This window comes from Papio anubis, chromosome 8 (genome assembly GCF_008728515.1).
Source record: "Papio anubis isolate 15944 chromosome 8, Panubis1.0, whole genome shotgun sequence".
Classification (NCBI taxonomy): Eukaryota; Metazoa; Chordata; class Mammalia; order Primates; family Cercopithecidae; genus Papio; species Papio anubis.
In genome coordinates, this window is record NC_044983.1 from 6,532,355 (window position 1) to 6,548,537 (window position 16,183).

Genomic DNA, 16,183 nt, shown 5'->3' on the forward strand with positions numbered 1-16,183 from the left:
CACAGGGTTGTGATAAACATGTTAGTTTGCTTGGGCTGCCATCACAAAATACTACAGGCTGGGTGGCTTCAACAACACACACTGTCTGTCAGTTCTGGAGGCTGGAGGTCTAAGAGGGGGTATCGGCAGCGTTGGTTTCTCCTGAGCTTGCAGACAGCTGCCTTCTTCCTGTGATCTCACGTGGCCTTTCCTCCATGCACACACATCTCTGGTGTCTCTGTGTGTGTCCAAATTTTCTCTTCTCTAAGGATACCAATCAGATTGGTTAGGGCTCACCCAGTGGCATAGTTTTATTTGCTTTTATTTATTTTTTTTTTGAGACAGCATCTCGCTGTGTCACCCAGGCTGGAGTGCAGTAGCATGATCACGGCTCACTGCAGCCTCAACCTCTCTGGCTCAAGTGATTCTCCTGCCTCAGCCTCCCAAGTAGCTGGAACTACAGGTGCATGCCACCACGCCCAGCTTTTTTTTTTTTCTGTAGAGATGGGGTTTCCCCGTGTTGCCCAGTATGGTCTCAAACTCCGGGGCTCAAGCAATCCTCCTGCTTTGGCTTCCCAAAATGCTGGCATTACGGGTGTGAGCCACTGCACCCAGCCCCAGTGGCATCATTTTAACTTGTCTTATTCAAGGCGCCATCTCCAAATACAGTCTCATCCTGAGTTACCGAGGGTTAAGACATTGACATATGAATTTTGGCCAGACACAGTTCAGCCCATAACAATGAATCACTCCAGTTTCAGCACCTGGGGCCAAGATCCTTACCTGGCTTTAGAGGTGCATCCTCGCTCTCTCTCTCCCATTCTCTCATTCTTTTTCTCTCTCTTTGCTTCCATCTCTTTCCATGTTTCTTATTCAGTCTCCTTTCTTAGTACTTCTGCTTGTCTCTAAATCCTAAACTTCTGGCTTTTCTCACCCCCTGTTAAACATTATCCTTTAATAGACAAGTAGATACTGTGTTTGTCCAAGTTACATTCACAGCTAACTATGGACATTTTACAAACATCTCTTACGTGACTGATGGTCATCCTTTCATATATTTTAAAAGCGTGGCAATCAAAAGTAATTTTTTACTCTGGCGCAGAGTAATTCATCTTTTGCCTGGAAACTAACTTCCAAAAAAAAAAAAAACTATGATTTTAGCTACAGTCCAAAAGCTAAGAGGCTGTTTACTGTTTTCTAAATGCCAAGAATATAACCTTCAAAACATCCTATGTTCTGAAACAGAGGTTGTTGTTTTGTTTTTTTGGAAAAGTGTATTATCAGAATTCCACTGACTGCAGAACAGAACTGGGCCTGAAGGCGTGTCTGGCCAGCTGACGGAACTGTGCACGCGACTGATATCCACAGCCTACCAACAGGCAGTCTTTTTGGAGTTTGGAAAGCGTGTGCCGTGCAGGGCCGAGCCTGCCTCTGTTTCCAGGTTGGGTGGCTCTGACGGCTCCTTCCTGTGGCTCCTGCATCCTTGTGTGGAGTCGCGCTTGCTCGGCGGCTGCTCACTTCCTCCGGTTGTTTTGTCGCTCGGCTCTCCCGCCCGTGGGTTTTCAGGAGGTGAATGTCTATCTGCTTAACCCCAAGGCTTCGCTCCCACAAAGCCCTTCAAAGTTCTCTGACTCCCAGGGCTGGGCCACAGGCCGCAGCCTCTTTTTCTTTCCTCCTGTAACGTGTGTCCTGTTTCTGATTTCTCACCAATTACGCCATCTGCGTGTGCCCTTGGTAACATCTGGGTATTGTGTGTGCTGCAGCCTTCACCCATGTCAGACGAGTCCCCTCACTCGCCGGCCACTGGACCCCAGTGTAGTGGGCGTCTCCAGTACCAGGCCTCTCCAGCCCACACTCTCTGGGATGTAAGATCACATAGTTTGCAAGTATTTATTGGCTTGTTATTTTTCTTTTTGTGAATTGAATTCCAATCCAGTAGCTGCAGCTATGTACAAATAAAGGAGGGTTTATTTTTCTGTCTGTACATACTTCTGGCCTTTCTCACCCTCTGCTAAACATTATCCTTTAACAGACAAGTAGATTTTTTTGTATTTTTCTCTTTGTGAATTGAATTCCAATCCAGTAGCTGCAGCTATGTACAAATAAAGGAAGGTTTATTTTTCTGTCCATACATACACTTGTAAACCTACAGAACACACAGTCCAGGGCATTGCATTTCCTGCCTCATCCAGGTCCAGGTTGGCCATTTGCTTATTCTCTAACCAGAAGCAAATCATATACTTTTCTTTTTTTTTTTTTTTCCTGAGATGGAGTCTTGCTCTGTCACCAGGCTGGAGTGTGCAGTGGTGAGATCTCAACTCACTGCAACCTCCACCTCCTGGATTCAAGTGATTCTCCTGCCTCAGCCTTCCCAGTAGCAGCACCTGCCACCATGCCTAGGTAATTTTTGTATTTTTAGTAGAGATGAGGTTTCACCATGTTTGCCAGGCTGGTCTCAAACTCCCAACCTCAAGTGATCCTCCTGCCTCAGCCTCCCGAAGTGCTGGGATTACAGGCGTGAGCCACTGTGCCTAGCTGAAATCACCTGTTTTCTGTGGAATGCATTTACTTCATGTATAAAACAGAGTGATAACCTCTACCTAGCTTACCCCACATGTTGGTTAAAGGAGAAAACAGAGAGTGCAAATGCCCTGTGGCAGACACAGGCTTGTTCAGTATGGCAGATAGACAGTATCCACGGATGTGTCCTCATCATCCCTTCAACAAAGCACATTGTGTCTTTTGGAGACTTTTTTTCCTCCCATTGCTTTCTATTATAACAAATGCTTCTCTGGACAATATTTCATTCTCAAAATATCGCAATATTGAAAAACTAGGAATATATCAAGCCATTTTAAAGCATCAAATTGAAAGAAAAACTTATTTTGTTTAAGTTAAATTATGAAAAGACAATACTCAAAAAAAAATCAATTAAATTTATTCAAACTGGAATATCAACTGCTGTGTAAGATAGGGTCCCTGGGCATCTAAGAGTAATTTGAGCCAGGCATGGTGGCCCATGCCTGTTGTCCTAGCTACATGGGAGCTTGGCTGGAGCCCAGAAGTTCAAGGCTGCGGTGAGCTATGATCCCACCACTGTACTCCAGCCTAGGCAACACAGCAAGACCCCATCTCTAAAAAGGAAAAAAAAGAATCATTTTTCAGTGCCTTCATTTTGTTTCTGTATCTTACAGTCTTGTTTTGCAGACGTCGTAAAGTCACAGGGGGTGGAGAACCAGGAGTTTTTTTTTAGCCACTAGGAACCTCTCTGAGAAGTTTCTTTTCTTTTCCTTTCTTTATTATTATTAGTTTTTTTTGGCCAGAGGAGTGAAAGGAAGGTAGGCACTAAAACCACAGCCCTTCCCCTGGGACTGCAGCATCCTAGCACCACCGTCCTCCCACAAGCCTTTTGTTCCTGCATGGTCCGTATCTCAAGACCAACAACTCCGTATCTACGAACATAAAAATTGTCAGTGAATATTTTACTTGTAAGAATTTCTTTCGACCTCAGCTCTGAGGTGACCCTCAGCTCGCCCACCACCCCAGCTGCCCCACCTTGCTGGCATAGAACAGGGGGTGGAGGTGTGAAGTCACCAAACAGGGCTCAGCATACAAAATGTAAGCCGCGCCTCACTCACTCGCTCCCTGGAGAATTTCATCCGCGCCGCATTGCCTAATAACGGGGTTATCGGAAAGGTCATGATTGCGTTCCCTATTCATTCCCTGGAGTCTTTTTTCCCTGAAACTGTATTGTACTTGGGCCAAGATTCTTGATGAATCATTCAACCAGAAGGAGAAATGGGGTTGTTGTTGGTTTTTTTTTTTTTTTTTTTTTTTTTTTTTTTTTGAGAGAGAGCACATTTGTGGGTGGTTGAATATGGAAAAAAATAAACAGGAAAACAAAAATGAAATTCCCGGCCCTAGGAAATAAAATGTTACCTTTACCTGATATTGGTAACATATTATATTTGAAAGCATTTGCTAATGATTGCATTTTCCCCCCAACACTCCCATGACATATAATTCCCATTTTACAAGTCACGAAACGAAGACCCTGGGGTCTGAAGGAACTCGGCTGGGGTGAGGATGTTAGCCCTTGGGCGGAGCTCTGAGCCCCGGCACGGTCCTCTAGGGTCTGTGACATTTGTGCTGTGGTCAGCTCTGTGCACTCTTCCCTCCCTGCTGCTGTTATCACGAAAGGCTGGCTTGGCCTTTCTCATAGGCGTATTTCCACTTTCAGGCGCCCTTTTATTGTCTGGGCTCCATTCAAGTGATAAGACATACATTTATGCTATTGTGGGAACATAATGTAATATTCTCAACAGCATTGCCAAAAAAAAAAGGTTTAGCCTCCGCATGATTTCCTTATAACTTATAAAGAATATTTGGTTTGAACATGTCCCCATGTCGATGTTTTCAGGAAAAAGATCCGATAGCATGCAGGCCTTCTCATGCTAGCCTGGCTCATTCGTCGTTTCCCCTAACGACTAACCAGAAAAATGCACCATGCTCCCATGGGGCCACTTGGGAGGCCTCAGGCCTTCAGGCTTCCTGATTCAATAGATACATGAGGCTTGATCAGAGTCACCGCAGTCCACATTTCCATTGCCTCAATAAGGAACCAGTCGCAGAGAGGGAAGGCCGTCTGCAGAAGTTGTGGCAAGTGGCAGAGAGGAGAGTGAGGATGGGGACTGCCCCCTTCCATCCTCTGTCCTCCAAGGACGGCCTCATTTTATCCCCACCCAGATTTCCACACCCAGGAGCTCAGCAACCAATCAGAAAATGTTTGTAGATTTCGAAGACATAATTCAGACAATATGAAGAATTATTTTTCCTTTGAGTTGTTCTCAAAACAGATGAACTCTACCAGGATATAAATGAACGAGAACTAAAACTGGTGGAATTTGGTAATGTCAACATCTGGTATGTTTAGGCTTTTAAATATGTATATATCCGCCAGGCACAGTGGCCCATGCCTGTAATCCCAGCACTTTAGGAGGCCAAGGCAGGTGGGTTGTTTGAGCCCAGCAATTCAAGTCCAGCCTGGGCAACATGGTGAAATCTCGTCTGTACAAAAAATTAAAAAAATTAGTGGGCATGGTGGTGCAAGCCTATAGTTCCAGCTACATGGGAGGCTAAGGTGCAGGATCACCTGAGCTCAGGGAGGTCAGTGCTACAGTGAGCTGTGATCACACCACTGCATTCCAGCCTGTGCAACAGAGTGAGACTCTGTCTCAAAAAAAAAATATATATATATATGTATATACACACACACACACATAATATATATATATATTTAAAAAATTAACTGCTAGCTCCTAAAACAGTATTTCACCATTAGCTTTGGAAAGGTTTGCTCAGAAAATGAATTTCTAAGCACTCCCTTTATTGCATTTATTGGCCAAACTAATGTTCCTAGATGGTTATCTTTGAAATTTCCTAAACTTTTGGGTCCCTGTCATTAAACTTACGCCAACAGAACTCAACTCACTGGATGTGAATTGTATCAGAGATGTAAAGGTTTAAAAGCATAGACCGGGCATGGTGGCTCATGCCCGTAATCCCAGCACTTTGGGAGGCCGAGGCAGGTTGATCACCTGAGGTCAGGAGTTCAGACCAGCCTGGCTGACTTGGTGAAACCCCCGTCTCTACTAAAAATACAAAATTAGCCGGGCCTGGTGGTGTGTGCCTGTAGTCTCAGCTACTCGGGAGGCTGAGACAGGAGAATTGCTTGAACCTGCCAGGCAGAGGTTGCAGTGAGCCGAGATTACACCACTGCTCTCCAGCCAGGGCAATAAGAGCAAAACTCCGTCTTGGAAAAAAAAAAAAAAGTTTAAAAGCATATTAAAAGCGGACAAAAAAAAATAGTAAAAACCTAGAACACAGAAGTCAGCTGTCTATTCAATTCAGAATAAGAAATATTGTAGACAAGGCAACATTTTATATCCATTAGAAATGTGGTGGTTGGTTTGAGAACTGAAACCAGCCATGCATATGCTGCTCCAAGCATTTTGGTCGTGGCAGGAAACTTTGAAGACTATTTTGCTGTACAAATTCACAAAGCCCCCTGCAAACACTCCCATGCTTAGGGTAAATGCTCAAGTGTGTCACAGCTGCCTTGCAGCTCTGAGGATCAGAAAGGTTCATGGACATAAAAGAAACTTCAAAGCTCTACCTCCTAATGGGAGGCTGCCCTTGGTTTTAGGCTGTCTTTGCTTATTGACCGACTTAATTCATGCTTTGGGTTATGACTGTAGGAGAGATTTTCTTGTGTCTTTGGAGCATGCTGAACTTGTGTTCCTTTTTGTTGTTGCATATTAGGCAGTCAGTGTTGAACCCAAAGTGACCGAAAGTGACCGAGCTCATGTTATGGGCTGAATTTGTCTCCCCAGAATTCATAGGTTGAAGCCTTCCCGGTCCTTAGAACATGATCGTAGCTGGAGCTATGGCCCTTAAAGACGTAAATAAGGTAACATGAGGTCATAAGGGCAAGGCCCTAATCCAGTATGACTGGTGTCCTTATATGAAGAGGAAGAGGCCAGGTGTGGTGGCTCACGCCTATAATCCCAGCACTTTGGGAGGCCAAGGCTAGCAGATCACTTGAGGTCAGGAGTGTGGGACCAGTGTGTTCAACATGGTGAAACCCTGTCTCTACTAAAAATACAAAATTAGTTGGGCATGGTTGTGGGCGCCTGCAATCCCAGCTACTCCGGAGGCTGAGACAGGAGAATCCCTTGAACACGAGAGGCAGAGGTTGCGGTGAGCCATGATCCCACCACTGCACTCCAGCCTGTGCAACAGAGCAAAACTCCATCTCAAAAAAAAGAAAGAAAGAAAGAAAGAAGGAAGGGAGGGAAGGAAGGGAGGAAGGGAGGAAGGGAGGAAGGGAGGGAGGGAGGGAGGGAGGGAGGAAGGGAGGGAGGAAGGAAGGAAGGAAGGAAGGAAGGAAGGAAGGAAGGAAGGAAGGAAGGAAAACACCAAAGATACATTTGCACAAAGAAAAGTCCAAGTGAGGACACAGGGAGAAGGTGGCCATCTGCAACCCGAGGGGTCTCTCAGGAAGCCTCAGGAGAAACTAACCCCGTGACACCTTGGTCTTGGACTTCCTGCCCTCCGACCAGTGACAAAATAAATGTCTGCTGTTGAAGCCACCCACCCTGAGGCATTTTGTTATGGTAGCCTAAGCAAACTGGTTCAGCCCAAAACGAATTCTGAGATCACCTGTGGAAATCTGCTTTTAGACAGCAGGAAACTGAGGGCCTCTGAGTTTCTAGGCCAGAGTCATGCAGTGAATTAACAAAAGACCCAGAATCCCAGCCCCAGCTCCTGATTTTCAGTTCAGAATCTTCCTTGGTAAGAGGCAGAAACTTATCCTGGGCCCAACAAGTGGAAAACTTTTTCACTTTCACAGCCACTGACTGCCGTGGTTCTCAGACTGTATACCACAGAACCTGGTGTTCCACAAACTTCCCCAGTTTGGAGCAAGAGAAAAAAGTAGTTGGATGAAATGATCTCATTTTATTTTTTAATCAATTTTTCTTAAATGTTGGTGCTTGAAAATAAATGGATGGCAGTAACGTAATCCTGAAGGACATAGGAGGAAAGAAAGAAAAGAGACAATACTAAATGTGAGCAAAATGGCAGCAGGGCAAAAAAGAGGCTCAGCAATCGCAAAAAACTGAGGTCTTTGGCGGGGAAAAAGCTTATAAATAGTAAAAATCCTGACAATGTTGAAAAAGAAAGGAAGAGAGAGGGTTCCATGAGAAATACTAAGAATGAAATTGGAGCTGTCACTGCAGCTATAGTAAGGATATTTTAAAATCATAAGAGAGCATGATGAACAATTTAATACCAATAAATTTGAAAACAGGTAAGATGATTAATTTTTAGAAAAATGTTACCAAAATGGATTCAAGAAACAGAAAATCTAAACAAGCTCAAGCACTAAAAAAATTAAATAGGTAAAATATGTACATCAGCTGGGCGCAGTGGCTCATGCCTATAATCTCAACACTTTGGGAGGCCAAAGTGGACAGATCACTTGAGGTTAGGAACTGGAGACCAGCCTGACCAACACAGTGAAACGCTGTCTCTACTGAAGATACAAAATTAGCCAGGCATGGTGGTGCATGCCTGTGATCCCAGCTACTTGGGAGGCTGAGGCAGGAGAATCGCTTGAACCCGGGAGGCAGAGATTGCAGTGAGCCAAGATTGTGCCATTGCACTCCAGCCTGGGCAACAAGAGCAAAACTCTGTCTCAAAAAAAAAAAAAAAAAAATCAATTATGTATCAACAAAAAAAGAGAATTTTAAAAAGTAACAATTTAAGAAAGTCAAATAGGCAATCAAAAGTATTCCTCTTACCAGCCACTAAAAAGGCACCTGCACACGGGAATGGTAGCAAAATGACAGACGAGGAAACTCTAAGCTCTCATCCACCACATGAACCACTAAAACCAGGCAGAAGCTGTCTGCAGTGACACTGCAGGTGCTCTGAACAACCACCAAATGCACACAGCAACCAGCAAACACAGCAAATGCCTGATCGAGGAAAGCCATCTTCAAGTCCGCAGGAAAGTTTTGTGGCATGTGATGGCAACCCAGGTCCCAGCTCCCTTCCTCAAGCTGCAGGGAGCAGACCGGACATTATTTGTTCTAGTCTGGCTGGTTCATACCTGAAGGATTGATCCTCCTCTCTGTCTCACATAACATGCAAGGTGGGCAAGAAAAAGAGGTGGGCATGGCTCATGAAAGCCGCAGAGAGGCAATTAGGGTAAAAATAGATAAATTGGACTATATACACATTAAAGACTTCAGTGCATCAAAGGATGCAGTCAACAGAGTGAAAAGCAATCTATGGAATCGGAGAAAATATTCGCAAATAACGGGTTAATCTTCAGAATATATAAAGAACTCCTGCAAGTCAACAACAAAAAACAAACAACCCAATCTCAAAGTGAGCAAAGAACTTGAATAAACATTTCTTCAAAAAAGATGATATAAAAGATGATATAAATAGGTATATGAAAAGATGGTTAACATTACTAATCATTAGGAAAATTACTAATCATTAGGAAAATGCAAATCAAAACCACAATGAGATAGCACCTCAGCACCTCACACCCATTATGATTGCTACTATTAAAAACAAAACAAAACAAACAAAAACCACAGAAAATAACAAGTGTTGGTAAGGATGTGGAAAGTTGGAACCCTTGTGTCCTCATGTAGTGTTGGGAATGTAAGATACTATAGCCACCATAGAAAACAGTGTGGCAGTTCATCAAAAAAATGAAAAATAGAATTACTATATGATCCAAGAATTCCCCTTCTGGGTATATATCAAAAACAAATTGAAAGCAGGATCTCAAAACAGTATTTGTACATCCACATTTATAGCAGCATTGTTCACAATAGCCAAAAGGCAGAAGCCCAAGTGTTCATCAGTGGATGCATAATAAACAAAATGTGGTCTATCCGTACAGTGGAATATTATTCACCCTTAAAAAGGAAGGAGCTTCTGATACATGTAACACTGTGGATGAACTTTGAAAACATCATGTTGAGTGAAATAAGCCAGAAACAAAAGGACAAATATCATATGACTACACTTATAAGAACTTAGAATAGACAAAGTCACAGAGATAACGTATAGTTGAGTTACCAAGGGTGGAGTAGGCAGGAAGGGAGTTGATAATTATTGTTTAATGGCTACAGATTCAGGTTTGGATAATGAGAACATTCTAGAAATTGATAATAACAGTGATGATGGCTGCACAGCATTGCTACTGCACTTCATGCCACTGAAGTGGACACTTAAAAATAGCTAATATAGTAAATTTTATGTTATGTCTATCAAACTTTTAAAGGCACCCTTCACAGATAGTTTTAGTAGTAAATTTTACCAAACATTATAAAGTTTTGCAGGAAAAAAATAGGAATCTATTCACCTTTTACAAGGCTAGCATGATCTTGACCTAATACTGGTTTAAAAAACTGATTTGTAAACAAGTGCATAAAAATCTGAGGCTGGATGTGGTGGCTCACGCCTGTAATCCCAACACTTTGGGAGGCCGAGGCAGGTGGATCACAAGGTCAGGAGATCGAGACCATCCTGGCTAACACAGTGAAACCGCATCTCTACTAAAAATAGAAAAAAATTAGCTGGGCATGGTGGCATGTGCCTGTAGTCCCAGCTACTCGGGAGGCTGAGGCAGGAGAACTGCTTAAGCCTGGAAGAAAGAGGTTGCAGTGAGCTGAGATCGCGCCATTGTACTCCAGCCTGGGCGACAGAGTGAGACTCGTCTAAGAAAAAAAAAACCTCCGAAATAAGGTATTTCATCAAGTCAAATTTGACAGTGTGTTTTTAAAACACACACATACATAACCAAGTGTGGTTTAACGTAAGAATGAAAGGATAAATGAATAGCATTAAGTCTTCTTTTTTCTAATCCATTAATTTTCTTAGTAGTGTCAAAAAGCAGTAGGGAAGATTCAGTGCCCAGTAATGATTTAAAAAACAACAACAACAACAAAAAACACCTCTTCAGAAACCAGGAATAGATAACTTTCTTAACTATGGAGGTTATCTATAAAAAACGTACAACAAATATTGAATGGTGAAAACCTTAGTTTAAGGCTTAAATCAGGTACAAGACACACATGAATGCTATTACTCTTCAACAGCGTTCTATGATTCCTAGTCAAGGTAATAAAATAAGAAAAAGAAATTATAAGAATTATACAGGAAGGGACACATTTTGTTTTCATGTTTGCACTTTTTGTTTGCAGTTGTCTACATAGAAACATAAAGAATCAATAGACTGTTACAACTCATTCAGTAAAATTACTGTTTATACGATCCACTCACTGAAATCATTAGCATTTGTATACCCAATGATAAACAATTATAAAATGTAATAGAAAAAATAGTGAATAGTGGATTCAAGGCTAGTCACATAATACAGGTTGAACATTCCTAATTTTAATCTGAAATGCTCCAATATCCTAAACTTTCTGAGTGCCAACTTGTCAACACAAGTGGAAAATTCCACACCTGACCTCATGTGACAGGGCAGAGTCAAGGCACAGGTGCACGACACGGTTGATGTAGTGTCCCCAAGGGAAAAAAAGACCCACCCAGCGCCCTTCAACTACAGTATAACTTTTCCATGCACACCCAAATTCCCCCACGCAAGCACGCCCACAACGTATAATAAAATGGCACGTGTGCAGGCTGGACGCACCCACCACAGATTCCCCATGATACCTCACGTGGGGCCAAGAACTCCATGCATTGCTCACTGTGGTTTCTTGCTTATTCTCTGCTGTGTCATGTAAAAATATTACTGAAAATGTCAAAAAGGCCTGCAGATCCCCCTATGTGTAACAGTGATCAGAAAAAGAGGAAGAATTTATGTTTATCAATAGCACAGGCAACTTGTTGGGGGAACTGAACAGCAGTATAAGTGTGAAACGTCTTACAGAAGAGTATGGTGTTGAGATAACCACCATATATGACCTGAAGACACAGAAGGATACACTTTTGAAGTTCTGTGCTGAATGTGATGAGCAGAAGTTAATGAAAAATAGAAAAACTCTGCGTAAAGCTAAAAATGAAGACATCAATCGTGTATTGAAAAACTAGATCTGAACAAGTGCATCACACTGACCACGTGCCACTCAGTGGTATGCTGATCGTGAAACAAGCGAAGATCTATCCCGATGAACTGAAAATTGAAGGGAACTGCGAATATTCAACAGGCTGGTTGCAGATATTAAGAAATGACATGGAATTCAAGTTTTAAAGCATCTGCAGATCACAAGGCAGAGTCAAAACTCATTGACGAGTTTGCCAAGATTATCGCTGATGAAAATCTGATGCCAGAACAAGTCTATATTGCTGATGAGACATCACCATTTGGGTGCTGTTGCCCCAGAAAGATGCTGACTACAGCTGATGGGACAGCCCCTACAGGAATTAAGGATGGCAAGGACAGAATGACTGTGCAGTGCTGTGCAAATGCAGCAGGCACGCATAAGTGTAAACTTGCTCTCATGGGCAGAAGCTTTTGTCCTTGCTGTTTTCAAAGAATAAATTTATTATCAGTCCATTATTATGCTAACAAAAAGGCGTGGGGCACCAGGGGCATCTTTTCTGATCGGTGTTACAAACATTTCACACAGGCCTCTTGTGCTCGCTGAAGAAAAGTTGGACCGGATGGTGACAGCAAGATTTTCTTATGCCTTGACTACTATTCTGCTCATCTCCCAGCTGAAGTTGTCATCAAAGATAATATTGATGCTGTGTACTTCCCTCCAAATGTGACTTCTTTAGTTCAGCCATGTAACCAGGGTATCTTTAGATCAATGGAAAGTAACTATAAAATAAACACTTTCTTGAATTCATGCTCGCAGCAGGGAACGCAGGTGTAGGTGTAGAAGATTTTCAGGAGTTGAGCATGAAGGAGCCATACATGCTGTTGCCAACGCTTGCAACACAGTGACTAAAGACACAGCTGTGCATGCCTGGCGTGACCTCTGGCCTATGACTGTGTTCAGTGATGATGATGAACAAGGTGGTGACTTAGAAGAATTCAGCTTGTCAAGTGAGAAGAAAAGGACGTCTGACCTCTTTACCTATGGAAAAAATATACCTTCCGAGTTCATCAGTCAGCTGGAAGAAGTAGAGATTAATGTTGTTTTTAACACTGATAATGGGCTCCAGTTGTTCACTTCACTGACTGATGAAGCTGTAGCCAGAATGGTTCTGAATCAAGGTGTTCATGATGATACCAACCATGAAGATTATGTTAACACTGCAGAAAAAGCACCCGTGGACATCGTGGAGCACATGTGTGATGGGTTAACTGAGGCCTAGAGCAGTGTGCATTCACAACAGAGCAAGAAATCATGTCAGCTTATAAAATCAAAGAGAGACTCCTAAGACAAAAGAGAAAAAAAAAAATTAGCCAGGCATGGTGACACGTGACTATAGTCCCAGCTGCGTGGGAGGCTGAGGTGAGAGCCTTGCCTGATCCCAGGAGTTAGAGGCTGCAGTGAGCCATGATCATGCCACCGCACACCAACCTGGGAGACAGAGCGAGGCCCTGTCTCAAAAAAAACCCAAAACATTAAGTAAATATTTTGTGCATGAAACAAAGTTTGTGTATACTGAACCAACAGAAAGGAGCTGTCAGTTTTAAGACCATTGTTAATGAGGCGGATACCATTAAAAATCCTAAGACCATCGCCAGTGGGGCAGATACCATTAAAAAGCCACCCAGTAGAATGCCTCCTTGTCCCCAGAGGACCCACTTCCTGGGCCTGTAACTGCTTCTCATGTTCCCTCTCACCTAAAATGTAAAATGCAGTGTCCCCTAACCTTCGAATCAAAGCGCAGCATGGTTGGGAGACCAGAGGCCTGCTGTTGTGTGTTGTTGCTGCTGCTGTTCAACAGCTGATTCGGTCTCTGCTGATGCCACTGGCTGCTTAGCTCCCCTGAGCACACGAGTCTCCACTGTGTTAATGGCATGTCTTATTTTTTACTGTTAACTACTTATGTGTGAATAAGTGTAAGGAAATGATTGCTTGTTGGTAGCATATAAATTCAGAGTCAGGGCCAGGCATGGTGGCTCATGCCTGTAATCCCAGCACTTTGGGAGACCAAGGCGGGCAGATCGCTTGAGGCTAGGAGTTCAACACCAGCCTGGCCAACATGGCAAAACCCCGTCTCTACTAAAATTACAAAAATTAGCTGGGCGTGATGGCACACGCTCGTAGTTCCAGCTACTTGGGAGGCTGAGGCAGGAGAATCGCTTGAGCCCGGGAGGCAGAGGTTGCAGTGAGCCGAGATTTCACCACTGCACTCCAGCCTGGGCGACAGAGTGAGACTCTGTCTCAAAAAAAAAAAAAAAAAAAATCAGGAACGAGGCTGATACCACACAACCACTGATTGTCCACATGGGGTGACACCTCTGCTTTCTGATGGTTCCGTGTACACAGACTTTGTTTCATGCACAAAATTTATCTGTTTGTTTTTTGAAACAGAGTTTTGCTCTGTTGCCCAGGCTGGTTACAGTACTGCGATCATAGCTCACTGCAGCCTTTAACTCCTGGCCTCCAGCGACCTTCCCACCTCAGCCTCCTGTGTAGCTGGGACTACAGTCATGCTGTCACACCTGACAATCACACCAGCCTCTGCGCAGAATTATTTAAAATATCGTATATAATTACCTCTAGGCTATGTGTATAAGATGTAGATGAAACATAAATGAATTTTGGTTTTAGACTCTGGTCCTATCTTCAAGATCTCTCATTGTACATTCCAAAAATGCCCCCCCCCCCCAAAAAAAAATCTGGAATTCAAAACACTTCTGGTCTCGAGCATTTTGGATGAGGGACACGCCACCTGTAATATCCTTTCACACGTTTCCTGGATGGGAAACAGAAGTTGGTGTGCTGGGAGTCACACGTAAACGGTAGACTTTCTTGTCTGTGGCACATTCTTAGGATGTCCTAGAGAAGTATCAGCGATGTGAATGTCTCCAGTAAAATAGCAGAGCAGAAAAAATACGTTGAGAACTGCTGTATTATTAGACTGAGCTACAAAACAGCCACATGGTATCAGGTCATTCATTCATTTACCCGGTAGATATTTCCTACACACTTGTCATATGCCGAGCATATTCTAGGCACTGCAGGTACAGCAGTTGACAGCCTTTGCCCCTGTGGGACTTAACATTTAAGGGAGAAGACAGGCAACAAACAGTTTCTTTAAAAATCCTTATGGTGGTAAATGCAATGAAGAAAACCAGGTGAGTATGGAGAGTAGGAGTAAGCTAGGCCCCTTGCAGGTGAGTGGCATTTGAGCTGAGGCCCAGATGATGAAGAGAAGGATGGACTCTTGTAGGTCTATGGGACTGGTCCTTCCAGGAACAGTAAGGGCTAAGACGTCAAGAGAAGTGGTAAGTTTAGCGTGGCTGAAATGAAGGGAGAGAAGACAAAGCGATAGGAAATGAAGCTGGAGAAGCAGGCAGCTTCAGCTGGACCATTCCAGACCACTGACACCTTAACAGACAACAGCAAGAAGTTTGGGTTTTGTTCTGAGGTAAATGGAAGTCGCAGAAGGATTTTAAGTGGGAGGAATAGGCTCTGGTATATGTTTGTGTCCTCTGTTTGTGTTTGTGTTTGTTTTAATGGATACAGAGTCTCCCAATGTTGCCCAGGCTGGTTTTGAACTCCTGGGCTCAAGGGATCCTCCCAACTTGGCCTCTCAAAGTGCTGACATATGTTTTTTAACGGAAGCAGATAAAGCAATCTTGGACCTTTGCAGTGGTTTGGGTGATTACTGATGGGGGTTAGGACCAGGGACATATCGATGGAGTTGTTGTGAAGTTGTCAGATTTTAAATATACATTTCAAAGCCAGTTGCACTTGTTGATAGCTTGGATGTGGCATATTAGAGAAAGAAGAATCAAAGGTGGCACCTAGTCTTGAGTTCTGAGCTTCCAGAGCGAGGCATCTAGAAGTCAGGACCCGGGAGAATCACGGAAGGAGTGGTGGTATTCAGTCTGCAGAAGCAGTGCCTCCAGGACGGCTGTGTGAAAGAGGAGATGTGATATGAGCAGATGAAAATGACACAGCAGGCAGCTCTGGGCTCATTGTGAGAAACGACTCTAGGAACATGTGTGACCTGCTGGGCTCTACTGCCAAGGGCTGCCTTAAGCCATGAAGCCGCAGAGGCTGGGTGACCACCGTCCCACAGTGAGGGAGCTGGGCGATTCCTTACCAGAGTGGAGGTCTGTCTGGCTAGATCTCCCAGCCCTAACATGCTTACTTATTTTGATAAGCAAAGCTAAAGCTCACATGGGTCCCGTGCGCTCTTGGACTTCTGCACACAGTACCATTAACCACACTTGGATGCTGGCAATCACAGTTTTAGTTAAATAAAGTGACTTGCCCACTGTACTATAAAAAATTAATTTTGGCAGCATGTTGATTCTGTATCCTACCCATAAGACCACACAGAGGCGTGGCTAGTAAACTTTAGCTTGTGCATAAATGCCTGCCAAGAACTGCTAAATACTGTTGCTTAAAAAAAAAAGAAAAAGAAAAAAACTTTTTTTTTTTTTTTTTAATTTAAATTTCACAGAGCTGCTCAAGGGCAGTTCAACTTCCTACTCATCTCTGTCTCCACCGGCCAG

General features: G+C 43.4%; 1 protein-coding gene and 1 long non-coding RNA gene across 6 annotated transcripts in view; one reads left to right on the plus strand and one right to left on the minus strand.

Moving 5' to 3' along the window:
- MCPH1 (microcephalin 1) overlaps positions 1-16,183 on the plus strand; it is a 238,755-nt gene that overhangs the window by 215,075 nt on the left and 7,497 nt on the right. The gene's annotated exons all lie outside the window — the stretch shown is intronic.
- The window catches only part of LOC103886595, an 89,157-nt gene that overhangs the window by 5,031 nt on the left and 67,943 nt on the right, over positions 1-16,183 (minus strand). The gene's annotated exons all lie outside the window — the stretch shown is intronic.